Here is a 17,483-nt window from a genome sequence, read left to right as displayed (position 1 = left end):
GTGGTTGTTCACCAAAAAACGCCTTGTAACCTCCGAGGATAACACTTCCACCTATGTGCATGCCCTGGACAGGATAAGAGAGATGTTTCCACGCCAACAAGGGCGTTTTCAAACATTCTGACAGTCACTGTTGGGCTGACAATACAGGAGGCGAAAGATGAGGCGCAGTTGGAAACTGCGATCGAATTTATCGGTATATGCCTCAGATGCGGTGGACCACGAACCATGGAAGACCAGAGATGCCCCTGAAGCTGTACAAGGACCTCTGCGATCGGCAACTTCGAATCTATTATGTGGCTGCCGCACTTGAACCCTATCGCAGCGCCACCTGCATTGCTGGAGGTAAGCCGAAAACAAACGGATCAAATTGAGGCGCAGCGTTTTTACTGTGCTGGTAGTACTCCACTATAGAGGCTGCGACGACGTCAGTGCAATCCATGTGTAATGAAAGAAGATATGGACAAAGTATGCACGGCTCAGAGGATCGAAGGACGAATCAGTCGCCGATTCCCTGCCATGTTTTGCCACGTTTTGAGCTCGCAGGAATCGCTCTCAGGTGATTGGCTGCTCTTCGCGAAACTCGACTGACGCACCTGTTCATGTTGTTTCAAAATGCGCGTGACGTCTTTCGGCTCGTCGTGTGTTGTGTGTTGCTGATATGGAAGGTCCCAGGTGCCATCGCGTCGCTAGCAACCATACCCTCACTGATTTCCGTACCTCGCACCAGCTGACGCCGTCCTAGCGCTGCCTTTTGGCTTGTCTGGTACGAACAGCGCCCCAGATTCTGTGACCCAGTTTTTTATACTTCGCGTGTCGTTACCCAATACCGTTGCTGCGCCGGATGCCAGCCAGCTCGCGAGCACCAGCTAAACCGCACCGTGCATTTTCTTATTGAAGTGAATATAAAAGATGAGTCGCCTTATATTGACAACGGCTACTCATTTTCACATAATATATATATATATATATATATATATATAGTCCGCAAAGAATGAAACTTCATGTCTCCTTATCGCAGTCTTAAGAGAGACTGGTTTGATGGACATGTGGTGAAACACTGCAGTGACATCGTAAGAGACTCTCTGGCGGACCAATTGCCGGCCTTGATCGCCAGGCTAAACCCATCTGTTGCTCGAACCCGCGACTGCCACCACCGCATATAAATATAAAAAAGTAAAGGTTGGGAGGTTGTAACTAGGTACACGCCCGGTTTGCTGTCTTTTACGGGAAGGGGGGGTATAAGGACGAACAGAGGAAAAGAGGCGGCGAGGAAGACTACTATTTGCGCGCGCACGTTGATTTTAGGTACTTTCTGCGCTAGCGATGGTCATTGTAAATATATTGAGGCAAAGGACGGTCGCAAGTTGGGAAACTCAAGAACGGTGGGAGCTACAGATCAAGAGTAAGCACGGTCCCCTATAGCCCGAGATACACATGAACAAACAGGTACAAAAGGCGAGGACAATTTGCACCACACGCTGTACTGACTCCCTATACCTGTACGCGATGCCGCCATGTAGTCCGAGACGAACTGAACGACAGGGAAGAATGTACACAGATGACGTAATAAGCGCACAGACACACCTGAGGAATGTGCATACGGGTTTGCTTTGTACCGTCGTGCTGCGGCCGGGGGGCTGACAATTATTCCTTTCGGGGACCTTCCGCGCCCCTTGCGGGCTTCCGCATAACCAATTTGTTTTGCGAGTTCTACACCTAAAATAAACCTGGACACCGAGTGTAGCGGCCGAAACAACATATTTCACTCAAACTCTAGGAAAACGCGAGATATTAGTTTCTCGACAAACGGGGCGGGCATTGCCTCACGACAGAACGTATATGCTATCACGTATCCACTGAATTGTACACTATCTTAATCACGATTGTAGGCATAAATTATCGGCTTTCCATCTGCGCCAAATGCGGGTGTGTTTATACGGTGAAGTATCCCTGCGGACCTCCACGTACAGCATGTGCGCGTGGCACAAACTGCTGGGATTATCGCAGCTGGTACGTACACAGCGGCGTACACAGGGCGGATGAGCCGGAGAGTGAAGGACATGTTACAAGAGCTGGATGGAAAAAATAAGTGGAATCTGGGACGCGCAGCCACAAATGAAAACCTTCCGCCCTTTTAAAACAAGGACGTGCAGGGTTATGTCTGCCTGCACGCGTTGAGTCGCACGATGGCGCACATGCTGTCGCACACATGCAGAACTGTGTTTGCACGCACGCGCAAACACGCACCCATTATAAAAAGAAAGAAAAAAAAAACGGAGTTGCAGTTTCGCACGGCGCCCGTACGATGGCGGCCTTGTCGGTACATTGCGAAGGAGACGAGAGCGCATGAAGAGACCGAGTTATTCTGAGCATCCACATTGAATTATAATACACATTGAAACGAAGAAACTTAGTCGCTGCTTAGGATAGCTTACCACTCTTGAGGGAAATTATTCTGCGTGGTTGTGAAATTTCGTCACGATGTGCGCGACATGCCATTCATAGTGTAAACCAGCGTGTGGTGTGAACAATACACCGTTATAACGGCAGCTTGAATAGGAACGAAGGCCTGCTGATCGTTATTTTGTTATGACATCATTTCCGGTCACTCCTTTCCACTTTCGCTATTGGTGAAACAAAGTGAGAAGCGAAACCAGGGTTACGAAAATGCAAGTTGCTAAAGAATAAAAATGGGATGAGGGCTCCCTACACGCAAGTGGACACGCATGACCACTAACTTGAGCAGATGACTTTATTCCAGACAAGTGCACATATTATTGCGATAGCAATTATATGGACACTTCAACCGGATTTCTGCCGTCGCCGTCGTCGTCGCCGTCGCCGTGAGGTTCCCTATCGATAAAATCTTCGCCGCGTGCCGTATGCCCGATCGGAAGCGTGCGGGGACGCGCGCTATCACGGAGAGCGAACGCACTCAATCTCCCACGCGCAAGCAAGGAAGCGGGAAGCCAGCGCCGGAGGGAGCGGGGGGGGGGGGGGGGGGGGAACTTCCACTCTGCCAACAACCGCGCTCATCGCTCGCTCGCACCGTCTCTTATCTCCACACGGCTCTGACCTTTATGCGCCGTGCATTCGCCGCTCAGTTTCCGTTGCAGCGATAGACCGCACGTACCTTCGCCGCTGCGGCGTATCCGCTTGCTGCCAGAGTTTTGACGGTCGTTGTCTGCAGTCATTCAGTGTGTTCTATTCATGTTTGTTTGTGCGCGCTCACACCATGCTTGTTCATTCAGTTAGTAATAGTCGGGCCACATTTTCCAACGCACGCAACACATGCAATGCTGCCCGGATCGGCAGTGCAGCGCTACAGGTGTGTCCCTTCGCACGCGCTGCCCACGGGAAGCGCTTCTCATCAACACCACCGTTTCACACTCGCCTTCTCGTGGTCATCGAGTCTCTCTTCATGTCGGTCTACTTACGCCGCAGCACACTCACTAATCAGCTCATGTTTACTACAATTCATATTGCTACCAAAGCCGCTCACCTTACTTCGTATGACATTGCTGTGTTGCTATCGCATTCATTGCTTCGCCCTTAGGGCGAAACTATGACATTTTTTTGTTACGCATGCAATTTGCACTCATCGGAACCAAAGCTTCTTCCATATTCGTGCACTTTATCGCAATAAAAAAAAGATAATTTTCTTTTATTTATTTTTTTCATAACAATGCAAATAGAGGCGTGCGCACACACTTGGTTTGTATAACTGCGATATTTTTCGTTTCAAGAATCGTTCTGTAGTGACTCAATCTCTGCGTCTCGACATAACGAGGCAATTCGTAAAGCAATGGCTCAGAGCCCGCACGAGCTTAAGTGCAATGATTAAACATTGCCAACTATGTCTTATCAGCTAGACCGAACGTCAACGCTCGTCAGGTTCATTCTCGGCTCCGCCTTCATTATTTGCTGAAGGAACAAGAAATCAGTGACGATTTAGCGGTAAATGCGATAGAAATGCGTTATAATTACAAGTGTTAGCCAGCGCCACCGCTCGCGGCCTTGGCGGCAGATGTGGAACATCCTTTCCGCCGCAGGCGTCACGTTTACGTGAACTTTATTAGTTGAAGGCAACTGGGCAGTTGGCTGAAGGCAGAAAGGATGTTCCACATTTGACGCCAAGGCCGTGAGTGGTGGCGCTGGCTAACACTCCAGAGGTTAATTGTAGCATGTAAATAGAAGCTTCGCGCAAAAAAAAAAAAAAAAAAAAAGGCAGGGTAGCGCCGTCTATCGGGCGCCGTTCAACTCACCGATGGCAGTGCTCAATGTAATTGGACCCTTCAGACGTGATTTTCTCGTAAACTCTTTTCTTGGCGCGAAACAAGCGTTGCGAGGTATTCTGGAATGATTTTTCAACCAGTATTTGTCTTTTGTGTCCCTTTAACAACCAAACGCGCCAAAATGTGGCTTCCCGATTTTCCGTCTCGCCGTCGAGATCATGCGTTGAAGACTCCGTGAAGTACAGTGCTGCACCAATCTGCGCTTAAATGCTCTATCTTCCCACATGTCGAGTATTCAAAATGGAACAGTCTGTCTAAAACGATTTCTGACTGCGCCTCCGAAGGCATGCTATGACTGCATTGATTGCCGAGTACAACCTTACTGCTCGCTAGTCGTCATTATTTTTTATGCTTGGTTTCCTTCGCTTCTTCACGCTTGTTTTAATTTTGTGATCAAATCCGATATGTATCATGCTGCCGCCTGCGATCATAGCGCCTTGTTAGCTTTGCAGGAAATTGTGATCTATAAAAAATCCGGCAGAACCCATCTCGTGACGAATGTCGACGTTAATGCGATTAGCGTAGAACAAATGTAGCGACACACCTTGTACGCCAATGCCGGCACGTCTATGCCATGCACCTACAGGTTACATACCCAGAAATCCATGTTGATATCAAAGATTTTCATTCAACAGTCTCGCAGACCGAGTGGCTAGATAGATAGATAGATAGATAGATAGATAGATAGATAGATAGATAGATAGATAGATAGATAGATAGATAGATCGATGGACATACATACATACATACATACATACATACATACATACATACATACATACATACATACATACATACATACATACATAGCCCCATAGCCCCATAGCCCCCAGGTATGCGTGAAGTACCCTAGGAATACAAATCGCATTTAAAGAAACTAGCAGCATAACGAACGAACAATTGTGAAAAGAAGCTAAGGATGTGCGCAAGCGGAATACGTACGATAGGCTTAACCACGCGAATGACAGGGCGTAATCTCCGTAATCGTTACCACCCAGGTAACGATTACGGAGAAAACGAGAGTAGGTGATAATCGATCTATACTCGCGATTAAGGAGTGGACTTCGGCAGGTCATGTAATGCTGCAGATAACCGATGGTCTGTTGCAGTGACTAATTGGGTGCCAAGAGAAAGGAAACGTTGTTGAGGACGGCAGTAGGGTAGATGGAGTTACGACTCGCGAGATTTGTAAGTGTGCAGGACGGCGTCAGGCCGATGCAAGATAAGGGTGGCGAAACGTTGCTGGCACAGGAATGCGCAGTCACGGCGGAATAGAACAAGGATGATGATGCCCACGATTTCCATGTCAAAAGCGTTCAACGAATGACGTAGCGTGGCGGTCAGGCCACCTCACTTCGCGCGGCTTAGAAGGTCGAGCAGTATATACGCGGTTGGCTACGGCGCCTGGAAGATTAATAAGTGCACGTGCGGGGCGGCGCGTTGGAGGGAGAAACGTCCTTGACCGTGGGTGAGGGCAGTTGCGCAGCGGGGATGGCAGTCGACTGTAAGGTCGGTAAACTGTTTTAGTGTGCGTTTTCTCTCTCTTTTCTTTTTGTTAATCTTCGTCGATACCTTCTCACACGCGGAAGTTTCGCAATATGCGGCTGGACCACCGTGGGCTGAACAAAATGCCACGCTGTAGCCGCATTTGAGTTCGCGGTGCGGCTCCGGAGAATTTCTTGGCACCGTGCGCGCGGCTTCTTCGAGCGTATGCAGGTCACGTGAGCGCTTTCTCGACTGCGCAACGGCACTGTCCGCGGATATTTACGACCTTTATTTTTGTTATTTTTTTTTACCCGCTGTATACAGATGATAAGCCAGTCACGTGGCCAGGCAGTGTGATAACATGCGGTTTGCCCGATAGCAGGAAAATATTCCGCGAACTCGTGTGCTGCAACGCTATATAAAACGATTTTGTTTTTGTTTTTTTTTTTTTTTTGCCGTCGCTCTTAAGAGAAGTGTGCGCGACGTAGTAAGGCTTGTAAAGGGGCTTGTTCGATTTTAACATTAGAGTCAAAGTTGAGCTACGCAGGTTACAAATAAAAAGACGGGGGAGGGCGGCGGAGGGTAGAGGGGGGGGGGGGGGGCGAGCCATCTGTCTCGTTTACTGAGCGGCAGATTGATATCACAAAGGAACCCCATGGGTATGTCGGACGAGTACAGTACACCTGTTTTCTTTTTACTGACGTTTCTTTCTTTTTTTATCGTTCTTTTCATGCTTTCGTTCTCTTCGGCGGTTTCACGTGTACGTACCACGTATGTTTCCGCTCATAGATTAAATCTAAGTTCGTATAATTTACGCGATTTTTAGTTTTCGTCCAGGCTTTGCTTTTCATTTTTCCGAGTAATCTTTAGGTATAGCGCAGTCTTCACTGATACGCTAGGTGTCGCGAAACCTCTGTGCACTCAGGTCACATCACGGTGCATTGTCAACCTTGCGGTAGAAAAGTTGAGAAGCTTTTTAAAGGATAAGGATATCTCCACACCTTACGCCGCTTTGAAATTTTTAGCTTGTACAAATGACTTTTTTTTTAATCGTCCGTGATAGCGGTGGTCCGCTTTGCCATTCTATGAAGATGCGAAAATTGTCTGCATGAGAAATTCAAATGTTGAAATGGGTAATTAAAAGCAAATCACTAACTTTTTTAGTTACTTCAGGGCATATGTTACGCGTGCGAAATTCAAGCCGGGCAGTAGTGAAATAATTTCTGCTTAATGGAAATTCTAAAACTATATCACCACTATTGGAAATATCTGTCCTTATCCCCATCAGGAGCTATGTGCTCATTTGCGCACGTGAAGGTAATGCATCAAAATTAAAAGCACTTGATGTAAGTCGAACATTCTATATGAATTAGTTGTACATGCTATATACAACCTATATACTTCTTCTCATCTGACGACATCGTGCAACAATAACTCTTACATAATACAAACACTAACCTTACATCGTACAACTTACATCCTCTAACATTCTCGATGCGCATCAGGTGCATGGTCAGGATTAATACACAGTATTCGACTATACGGCTTCTACCGTCGCAGGTGTTATTCGAGCTCGCTGTCGTTTACGGTAATTTTTATAGCCTTAAGAGGAAGCTTCAGCTCGGGGGCTCCTATCTAAATGGATGTGAATGGAGAAATCGTTTTTCTCGGCAACTACTCTGGTGAACTTGATCAGGTTTGTTACATTTAAAAGAAAAAAAAAGTTCAAATCTACGGACAGACAGAAAGGATTTATTCATTTAATTCATAGATATTTTCACTGGCACATATACAGCATACACGGCGCGCGGTGGTGATTTTATCGCCCTTGGACTTTATACGGAACCTCACGGCGACGACGACGGCGACGGCAGAAGTGCGCCTGGACTGTCCCTGTAATTTCTATCGCAATAAAATTCCAAGATCTAAATCGAAATTCTGCTTAATGCAGTCACGAGAATTTCGCTCTTTCTCTCAATTTCCACGAGCAAACTCCATCAAAATCAGTCCGGTTGTTGTCTCATAGAAAAAAAAAACATTTCCGCGTTTTACGTGGGTTTGAACGCGGAAACATAGGAGTTGGCCCAAAGCTTCCTCTTAACGGTAAACGTATTATGAACGAGACACACCAGCACCCTTTTTTTTTACCGTGATGCAATGGAGTCGCGGCGTGTTTTGCCAGTTTGCCGAGTAGGCGCGTGTTTTGCTCTGGAAACCTCGCGAGTGCGCGTTTGATATCGGGGCGCACGACGACATGTCGGGCCGCTCTCCAGGCGCACGCTCGCAATCGCAACACCAGCTGTAGCAGCATGCTGCGCGCTTGTGCAGTGTCTGTCGGGCAATTCACCGGTGTGTCGGTGTTGTTTACAAAAAAGGTACTCGTATAGTATGTACGTGTTTTGCTCTCGAATGCATGGTCCGCACATGCCATTCTACACGTAGAGCTGTAAGATGAGAGATATAGGAGGGTAGTGTTTACGAGAAGCATCGGTGTGGAAGTTGTCGAACACCGCCATGCGACAGAAACAACTGCCCCATAAACGCTACTCGCCTGTATACCCTCCAAAATCTCTCACACCCTACGCTGCGTATACCTTTCAAGAACTCTCTCGCCCTACGCTACGTATGTAGCGTATAGCACGAGAGAGTTTTTGAAAGGTATACTGTTATATATAACTCTACGTGTAGAACGTTATCTGCTGCATGTTGTTTTCTCTTCTACAGAAATGAAAATAAATGAAAAAAAAAGTTTAGTCACGAGCTCGTGTTGGTGGCGCGTTTGCTCCGTTTCACGCAGCAGTAATTAAAAAAATATTTTCATGTAAGAAACTTCGCAAGTTGGGAAACTAAAGAGCGGAGTGGGCTATATGAAGAAAGTTAGTGAAGTCCTCACGTAAAGTTCGAGACACATTGGAATATCGGAGACAAAAGGTGAGAGAGCACGCTACACTGAGGTGCAGGGATAACGAAAAAAACGCGCAGATAACACAATAAGCGCACAGAGATACAACAGGCCGTATCAGACAAGTCGCACACTGATGAATATGTCACACATGTGAGACAAGCACGTATAAATACAAATGGTGAAGCAGCTAGTGCGTGTTTAAAGTGTGTTTGTGCGTGTGGTTCTGTACGTATCCCTGTGTGTATACTTGCGACTGTGTGTTTATCTATACGAAACTCCAACGCACGGTATAAAAGTAATATCTCAATACACGCCCGTTCTGACTGCGCCATCTACCGCAATTAAATTGCAGAAAGCTTTCTAGGTAGATATAAGCTTTATACTTACACCCTATAAGAAAAAATCTGCATATGTCGCTTCAAAAGAGTTTCTGGAAGTCTATTCATACATTCATTAATAACAAAATATTATTGCGCCGGCGTTATTAATTTTTGTGTATTAGTGCCATGACAGTATCCGTACCCCCTCCTAACAATGCCTCCAGGTCCCTGTAAAGTAATTTGTTTGTTTTTTAGGTATGAAGCGCTCATAACAAAAATGAGATATGTTACAAATCGCTAATCCGTCAAGCCTCGTCTATCTGCTCGCCGCGGTAGCTTAGTGACGTGGCGTTGCGCTGCTGAGCTCGAGGACGCGGGTTGGATACCGGCCCCAGCGACCGCATTGCGATGGCGGAATGCAAAAACGCCCTTCTGTAAATAGATTTAGGTGCACGTTATAAAGGGAGAGGTGGTCTAAATTAATCCGGAGTTCCTCCACTACGGCGTGCCTCGTGGTTTTGGCACGTAATACCCCAGAAGTCTTTTTTTTTTTTCTTTTAGTTTAGTGCATGTGTAGCTTATCTCTCTGTCTCTCTAGATAATCTAATCGCTTGACTGCTCTAAATGAGCTGTCATTGGCTGACGTTCGTATTCGAGCAGCAAAACAAGTTCCCTCCCGCATATACACTGAACGGATAGCGTAAGTTACGGTGACAGGCGCTCCATCACGAAGCTGGCGGTGGTATGCGACGCTTTTATTTTCTTATTTTTTTAATTGTTTTATTTTCATAAGGTCGGTCGACATTATAGAGTTCGCAGTCGCTCTACGTCGTTCGCACCACAACTATAGTGACAGAGAGAAAAAGAAGAAAAACTATAGTATACTGTTTTCCACTCATGGAATTTCATAATCCTCCTACGACACATTTGCGCTATATTTTTTTCCCCCGCAATGTTGCCGTGCATTCACACTCGCGCCGATCAATTCAGCGCACGCCCCAAAATGAGCTTGACGTTGTACTACGTGGCTAGCGAGCCAAAGAGCTCCAAGAGAGATACCGAGAGAGAGAGAGAGAAAATACAGCAAGAACTCCCAGCATTTATGAGTGCTATGCAGCCTGCCTAACTAGTATTCCTCGCCTCAGTCCTTGAGACATAGGCAAGTTGATCTTAGTGGTATACCTTTCAGCAGCTACAGTCAAATCCGTCTACGTGCACTGTATACATTAATTTGCGTTCTCTGTGCCTGCCCGCCCTACAGCGCCGAGAGCCAAGTGATGTAGGCAACTGAAAGGTTTGCTTTAAAAGTCAAAACGATCGCACTGCCAATTATAGCCGACGTCTAGACGGCGGTCTGTCTGGAGATATCACGTGAGCGTACTGCCTCTTTGCTTCGGTGATGCGTTTGTCGTCCTGGTATGGCGTGATAAAGTGAAAGCTAGGGCGAGTTGGTCGATTCAAAATCGACACGATCGCACAGCGCAAAAAGACGAGGACAGAATAAAGGACAACGCAGCGCCTGTGTTGTGTCCTTTCTTCTGTCCTCGCTGGCAGTCATGTCAATCCTGGGATGGCACCGTACCCGAGAAGCGGCTGCATGCAGGCGTGTGAGTGTTTCGTGACAGACATTTAGTGGTTCATCACGTGGTTCAGTGGTGCGCGAAGAACTGACATGGCCCCGGCGTCCGGAACAAACGCTACGTCGGCTGCAAGGACCGTGGCCTTTGAGATCGGGTGTTGACCTCGACATGGAACATGGCCTCCAAGACAGCATGCGTTGCCAGTCTCGAAGGCCATGGAAAAAACAGCGGGGTTTCCTAGAAAAATCACTTAATCCAGAGTTCGACGGAAACCCGTTTGGCGAGGAATGAGCATAGTGAAATAAAACGAACACTCGCCAAGGAAATACATGTATTGAAAAATAAAACTTGACGCTTCGAGTCCCGTACGGGACCCTTGATCACAATGAAAGCAAACACGGTGGCTCTTGTTTAAATATGGGATAGATGGCGTAGTGCGCATGTGTAGATTTCTGGCAGATTCCCACGTGTCCTGTTTATCGCATGTTGCGTCGTCTGAATGTGCAGCGAGTCAAGAATTAGTCTTGCAGGCAGTTTCTTCTCTGTGGCGATTATGGATGCCGATTATGGATGCCGATTCCCAGTCTATGCAGTGACCTGTGTTTTCGTGGTGTTCTGATAACGCGTTTGAAGATGAGTTGCCCTTGTCGACATCGCACTGATGCTGTTACTGCTGATACTGACAAAAATCACTGGAGGGAATGTTGGCGCGGCGATCGTTCAGCTAACAACGAAACGATGATGAGAGACGCGGACTCCCATGTGAGCGCGCTCCTTGGCGTAATTCAGACGTTCATGATTCAGGCCATAGCCTCGAGGCTATGTTCAGGCTATCTTGTTTTTTGTAGCGTTAGCTACACTGGCCTAGCCAAGCCCGTTTCGCGCGGCACATCAAGAGCCATGCTGCGCATGCGTAAGGGTCAGTGATGTCACACGGCATGCGCACCGGAGCCACCGGAGCAGGCACCTCTCGCGCACTCCGCCGCCGCCGCGCGCGGATCACCGGCGCCGGTCTGCGCATTCCAGAGGAGTGACGTCGTAGCCGTGGTAGACGCGCCGGCGCGCGCTCGCTGTGCAGTCGCCGTCTGACACTGCGCTGGAGCCGCTGCGCTTCTGACTGGCGTTTGCCAGTGTGGTATAGCCATGGAGAAGGAGAGCGCAAATGCTGCTCAACAGCGCAGAAGAACGGAGAAGCTTGACTCATAAGAATAATCTTATCTTAAGAATAATCTTAAGAATAAGCTAAAAATAATCAGCTGAACCTTTGCTAACGCTACGTATATCCTGGCATAGCCGAGCTAAGCCACTGCAACTTTTTTTTTTTGCAACTGACAAAACAAGCGTAGTGAAATAGCGCACAAATAAACATACAGGTCAGCAGCACGTAAGAGACCACAAAATTCCCTACAAACGTTGCTAGAAAAATTCTGGAACCAGTGTCTACGAAAGCAGCGTGGCAGTGTGAAGCACATGGATTTGGCTAAACTTCGACCTTGTGGCTTCAAACAGCTTCGCGACATTGCGAATTGATCGTTTTCGACGAAAAATTGCGTTATAAATGCAGCAATTCGCGATGATTACGGGCATTTGCGCAGATGCCTGTTGCCTTTGCCGTGTTAATAAAATATGTCATCGACACAAAGGTCACGCGTAACACAGTAGTGCTACGAGAACGCCTGAACCCGCAAAGACGAATGTTAGACAAAATCCACCTAATATAGTCATCGTTGTCATGATAGCTGAACCGTCCCAGTGCCAGAACTTCCTCCGGTAACTTGAAGCTCTGCGGGAATTCACATAGCCTCCGAGGTTGCGTGCGCACCGATGCGATCTTAGAGGCCACAGAAGAGACAAAGGACGACATGGAAGGCCAGCACAACAGTACCAGAGCTTTCCAGGTTAAGCTTGTTATCTGCGTGTTTCCTCGTTACTTTAGAGCCGCTGCTCTGGAGCACGTGTTATATTCATGGCGAACGCGCCTTTAACTGTCGACGGATATGGAAGACGTACGGCTTGAAGGCAGATTGCGCCAGTGCAGTAATGGAAAAACGACCCTCGCTCTGACGGCGTCTTTAGGTTCCATGCATACGTTATTCAGTGCACATTTCGGAAAACCTGCGTCAGCCCAAAACTACAAAAGCACGAGGAAATGACTTGGATTCTCAGAGTGGATTTGTTTGCCTCTTTGTTAACCCGCTTTCTTATTACACGAAAATGGAGAGTTCGAAGGAACGGTCTGTGCTTCTTTCATATAGTATGTCTGCTGTTGTTAGCCTCCCGAGAATTGAAAACAGCTCACGGACATGATCGCTTTTCAATTTGGTTCCTCTGACGCACTGGTACGTCACGAACGCAAAAAAGAAAAGCAACCAATGTTCTTGTTTTTTTTTAATGACCTTGTCAGGTGCCACAATAGCAGCTCAATGCAGTGTGGACAGGGTAACCATGTGATCAAATTTGCTGCCTTAAAAACCATCTTCTCTTTGCATGGACAAAGCGACGCTGGTGAAACATTGTACGGAAGGTTATACCATACCGACGCTGTATGCTGAATTTTTGTGTCATTTCGCTGTGTCTGAAACTCAGTTCACGGTTATATGCTCTTCGTCTGTGACGACGCCAACGGCCAATATCAAATTTTCTCCCGAACCGACGGCAAGAATATGACTATAAGGCTCTTTCATACAGCTCCGCATGCTCCTGTCACCATATACGGAATGAATGCATGACGTAATCGCTTGCTAGCTAATTTTGAGGAAGAGTTAATGAAATGCGCAATATAATACACTAGGGGGTCTCGGGAGGCTAGCCTCCCGAGACCCCTTTATACGGTACGTCGATGCAGGACAAGATGGCGAGGTAGAAAGGGGAAACACAGGGACGTTAACCAGAAAGGAAAACCCGATTCGCTACCCTACAGTACGAGGGAGAGGGAGGTAGAAGGAGAGAGACGGGGAGTGTGGACACGTGATTACAGCCGGTCGCTGTCACCGCGTACCATTGCAGCGGAGGATCACGTGCAACACAAAGTACACCAATTCAGGCTACAGCCGCTTGCCCTGGTCCTGAAAAAAAAAAAAAAAAAAAAAAGCTGTAGCAGTGCCTTCGTCGCCTTCTGCTGCGATGGCAAAAAGATGGCGAGGGGGAATGGGTGTGGAGAGGAGGATCAAAAAAGGAGCAGGCGCGGCGGAAGTGAGCTAGTCTATCGTTGTCCCTTTTGTCGCCTTTGGAGACCCTTAGACAGCTCATGCACATAATCGATTTTGGAGTCGGTTTTTATTAACGACCAGTATGTCATACGAGCGTGAAAAGTTAATTTTCACATTAGTTGGGTTTCGACCAAGAAATACATGGCTGTGATTTCTTCGTCGAAAAAAAAAAAGAGCTTTGTAATTCTACGTTTCTGTAGATCATAGAACGGTTTTATCGGGTCACATTTGAGCTAACATCACAAAATATGAAATCGTTTTCGTGCTTGAAGTTAAACCGAGAAGTGTTGTGAAATGAGCAATTTTTTCTGCGCCGTCAAGCGGACAGTGCAGAAGAATTTTAGCCAACTCCAAAATTTCACCGTGTTACCGATAACCACTCAGGATGAATTTGCCCTCTTGCAGGCACACAATGTGAGAACAGTTATTAAGCAGTGCATGTTTGCGATAAAATCTATTCTTGAACATTGGTTATGTTATATATATATATATATATATATATATATATATATATATACGGCCTCACACGACCTCACACGAAGCCAACCTAGTGCGTATTGTTTCCAGTACAGTAGAGTAGCCGCCAGTAATTTTTCGTTACTGCGATTGAATTAATTAATTGTAATTAATTACCTAACTCGAGAAGTACTGTCCTAATTATCAAAAGGTCAATGAGAAAATTTCGACATGAAAAACTGCCGATACAGCTTTCTGCTACTCAATATGTGCTACACAAATGTGTTTTTCCGAATGTGAAAGGAGCCCGTGAATACACGCACAATTGCCGCACGACTGGCCGCACGAGGCCCTTTGCGTGTATTCGCGGGCTTCTTTCATGCTCGGAAAAACACTTACATATGACATACAAACATATGACCGAGATTACGAAGCCATGAGAAGGGATACATTGCGGCCTAGCTGCCTAGCGCAGTCATTGACGCGGGGTTGCCAAGCCTGTGCCTTTTTCTTCACTTGTATTGCGAACCCCTACGTACAGGGTCGTCCACTCTTAGTACGAACACGGCGCCGCGTGGCCACGCTCCGCGGAGCGCCGGCGCACAAGGCGCCGTGTTCGTACTAAGAGTGGACGACCCTGTACATAACATCCCCCGTCCGCAGCCAGCGCTTGCTCGTGCTGACCAAACGTCTGTGCAGCGCGCCGTCTCCTTCTCCGGCTGTTTACGACTAAGCGGTCCGTCGGCGGCTGTCACTTCCTAATCGTGTCCCATGTCGCATATCCGCTCTCCTTGGTCGCTCATTCATGCCCATTGTCAGTGTCACCCCCCCCCCCCACCACTGTTTTGTCGAACCTTTCCTTCTTCGCTTGTGGCCGCGCGTCTGGTTCGCTTCCGGGGCGACAGGGCCGTTACCATAAAGCCGTGCTACCTTCAGGCAGATATATGACTGTGCCATCAGGTATCTATCTTATATAACGAGAGAGATAGAAATGGAGAAAGCGTTGATGTCATGTGATGGTAGGCTCGTATCGGCGTTTTTATTGGCCGATAGCTCGTGCTGCGTTCGGCCGTCACTGAATCGTGTCATTCAAAAGAGCAGCGCGCGCACGCGCAGCATGCTACTACCAACGACGTGTTTCGTGCGGGATCTAATTGAAAGACGAGACTTTTGTTTTGGTCCGTCACCTATCGTGGATGCGTCAGAACGCGACGGTGAGCTCTTTATCAGCTGCCTAGGGCTGCTTTGTTTTCGCGTCTATCGGCATCGCCGAGACGTATCGCCGCGATTGCAGCGTTTCCGATAGACGCGCAATCGACGACGTGGCTCGAAGGGCGGCGAGACAGGAGCAAAGGCGAGAACGCGGGGTGCACAGAGGTGCGACGCTCTCAACTACGGTTTTCTAGGGAGCCTACACATGCAACGCCGTTTTAGGGTGGTGACAGCCTTTGTAAGGGTACTTGCAGCCGCCAGCTAAATTGGCGAGTTAAATCTGGGGCACAAAATGGCGAAAGACCGGCCGACAGACCACATTTCACGCAACCCTTGGTGACGTGAAATTAATTAACTTCTTTTAATAAACTTTGGCCTCAGCAGCCAGAGACAAATGGCGCGTCTGAGCACCGTACACGGCACGTCGACGTTTTAGTTAAATAGACTATAGTAAGGACAGCCTTTATTACAGCACACTTCGAAAAGCACCCTTTATATATTATGTACAACTAGAAGGCAACGCCAATGCTTAATGCAGTTCACATTCTTGGCGTGAGATAATCCTAGTAGTAGTAAGTGGTTCGTGTGGAAAGGGAAAGGTTGCCGCTATCTTCTGCAGCCCTTGAGGAAGCATGGCTCAGCGCCCAGAGATAATCCTACCAGGAGCACGCCATCGTACCTTATAACTTGTTGCTTTATATGTGCCACACGACATGCAATAGAAAAGTAAGTTTGATGTGTTAAAATAAAAGGAAAAGGCAACTAGTATATTAAAGATGTACGCAGGTTTCTTGTGCGCATTGGCGCAAAACTAAATTAAAGAAATTTAATAGATCGCGTGCCAACATAAGTACATCAGAGCGTGACAAAAAAAAAAAAGGCAGAAAGACTGGGGACCAAAATGGATACCCACCAAATTTGGCGGTAAATGGCGGTCAAAATGTTGGTGTTGCATGCAGGCTCCCTACGGTTTTATAGAAATAGCGCACCCAAGCGTCTTTGCGCACCCAAAGCGCCACGCCTTGCTTGCGCCCTTTTAACGCGACAGCGTTAAAGGTTCCGTGTCGCAGGAAATCCGGCGTCGGTCTCGGCGTGCGGCGTCCGCGGCCACGAAATTCATCCCAAACCACCCTCCACACACAGGCCCTCCACGTGGCGCAGAGGCGCTGTTGAAATAACTGAATTTCTCAAAATTCGTCACACAAATCGTAAAGTACGACTTAACCACAGCCTACAGACAGGATAGCGTCGGATTGTAATTTTAGTGTAAGAGAAAACATAATTCTGTTCCGCGGAAACTCAAACACAAAACCCGTTTCCTGCATTTCTGCCATTAATACAGCGGCGCGCCCCGGTCGGTGTACCTTGCCAAAACGTCATCCAGATGGCGCTCGCCTCCTCGGCAGCGTTGGAAGTAGCGGCGCGCCGAGGCGAAGATGGAGAAAAAAAAAGAAGGCTACAGTTGCCGGGAAGCCTGCCACGCAGTCAGGGATCTTTGAATGCTATCGCGTTCCATTCTTAAAGGCGAAGCTTAAGCGTCCATATCTATATATGCACAAAAATTTGGAGGACGCTTAATATATATATATATATATATATATATATAATGTGAACGAGAAGAAAGGGAACCGAGGGGCCCGATTTTTATTAATCATATCTATCATAAGAAGCCAACAAACAATGACACCAAGGACAACACAGGAGGAAAATATATATATCAGTCTGACTGACGTTGGTCTGCTCCGGACCACCGTCAATTGCCCTTCGCTCTTCGAAGAGGCAGTATACTTGTGTCGCGTGAGCTCCTGAACAACCCTTTGCTATGGGGTGAACGCTGCTTAAATTATGGACCCGGGGCCTCAAAGAGGAGCGACGTGATGCTAACACTTTTCTCTCGGCATTTACCGCTCAATCGCCACTGAATATTTGTACACCTTTTTTTTTCATTATTTGGTAAACCCGGCGATTTATGTGACTCAAACTTTGGGTGCGCAAAATTAAAAACTAAATGCCCGAGTCTC

This window comes from Dermacentor silvarum, chromosome 9, assembly GCF_013339745.2.
Source record: "Dermacentor silvarum isolate Dsil-2018 chromosome 9, BIME_Dsil_1.4, whole genome shotgun sequence".
Taxonomy (NCBI): Eukaryota; Metazoa; Arthropoda; class Arachnida; order Ixodida; family Ixodidae; genus Dermacentor; species Dermacentor silvarum.
The sequence above is the reverse complement of the archived record's forward strand: the minus strand, read 5'-3'. Positions refer to the sequence as shown.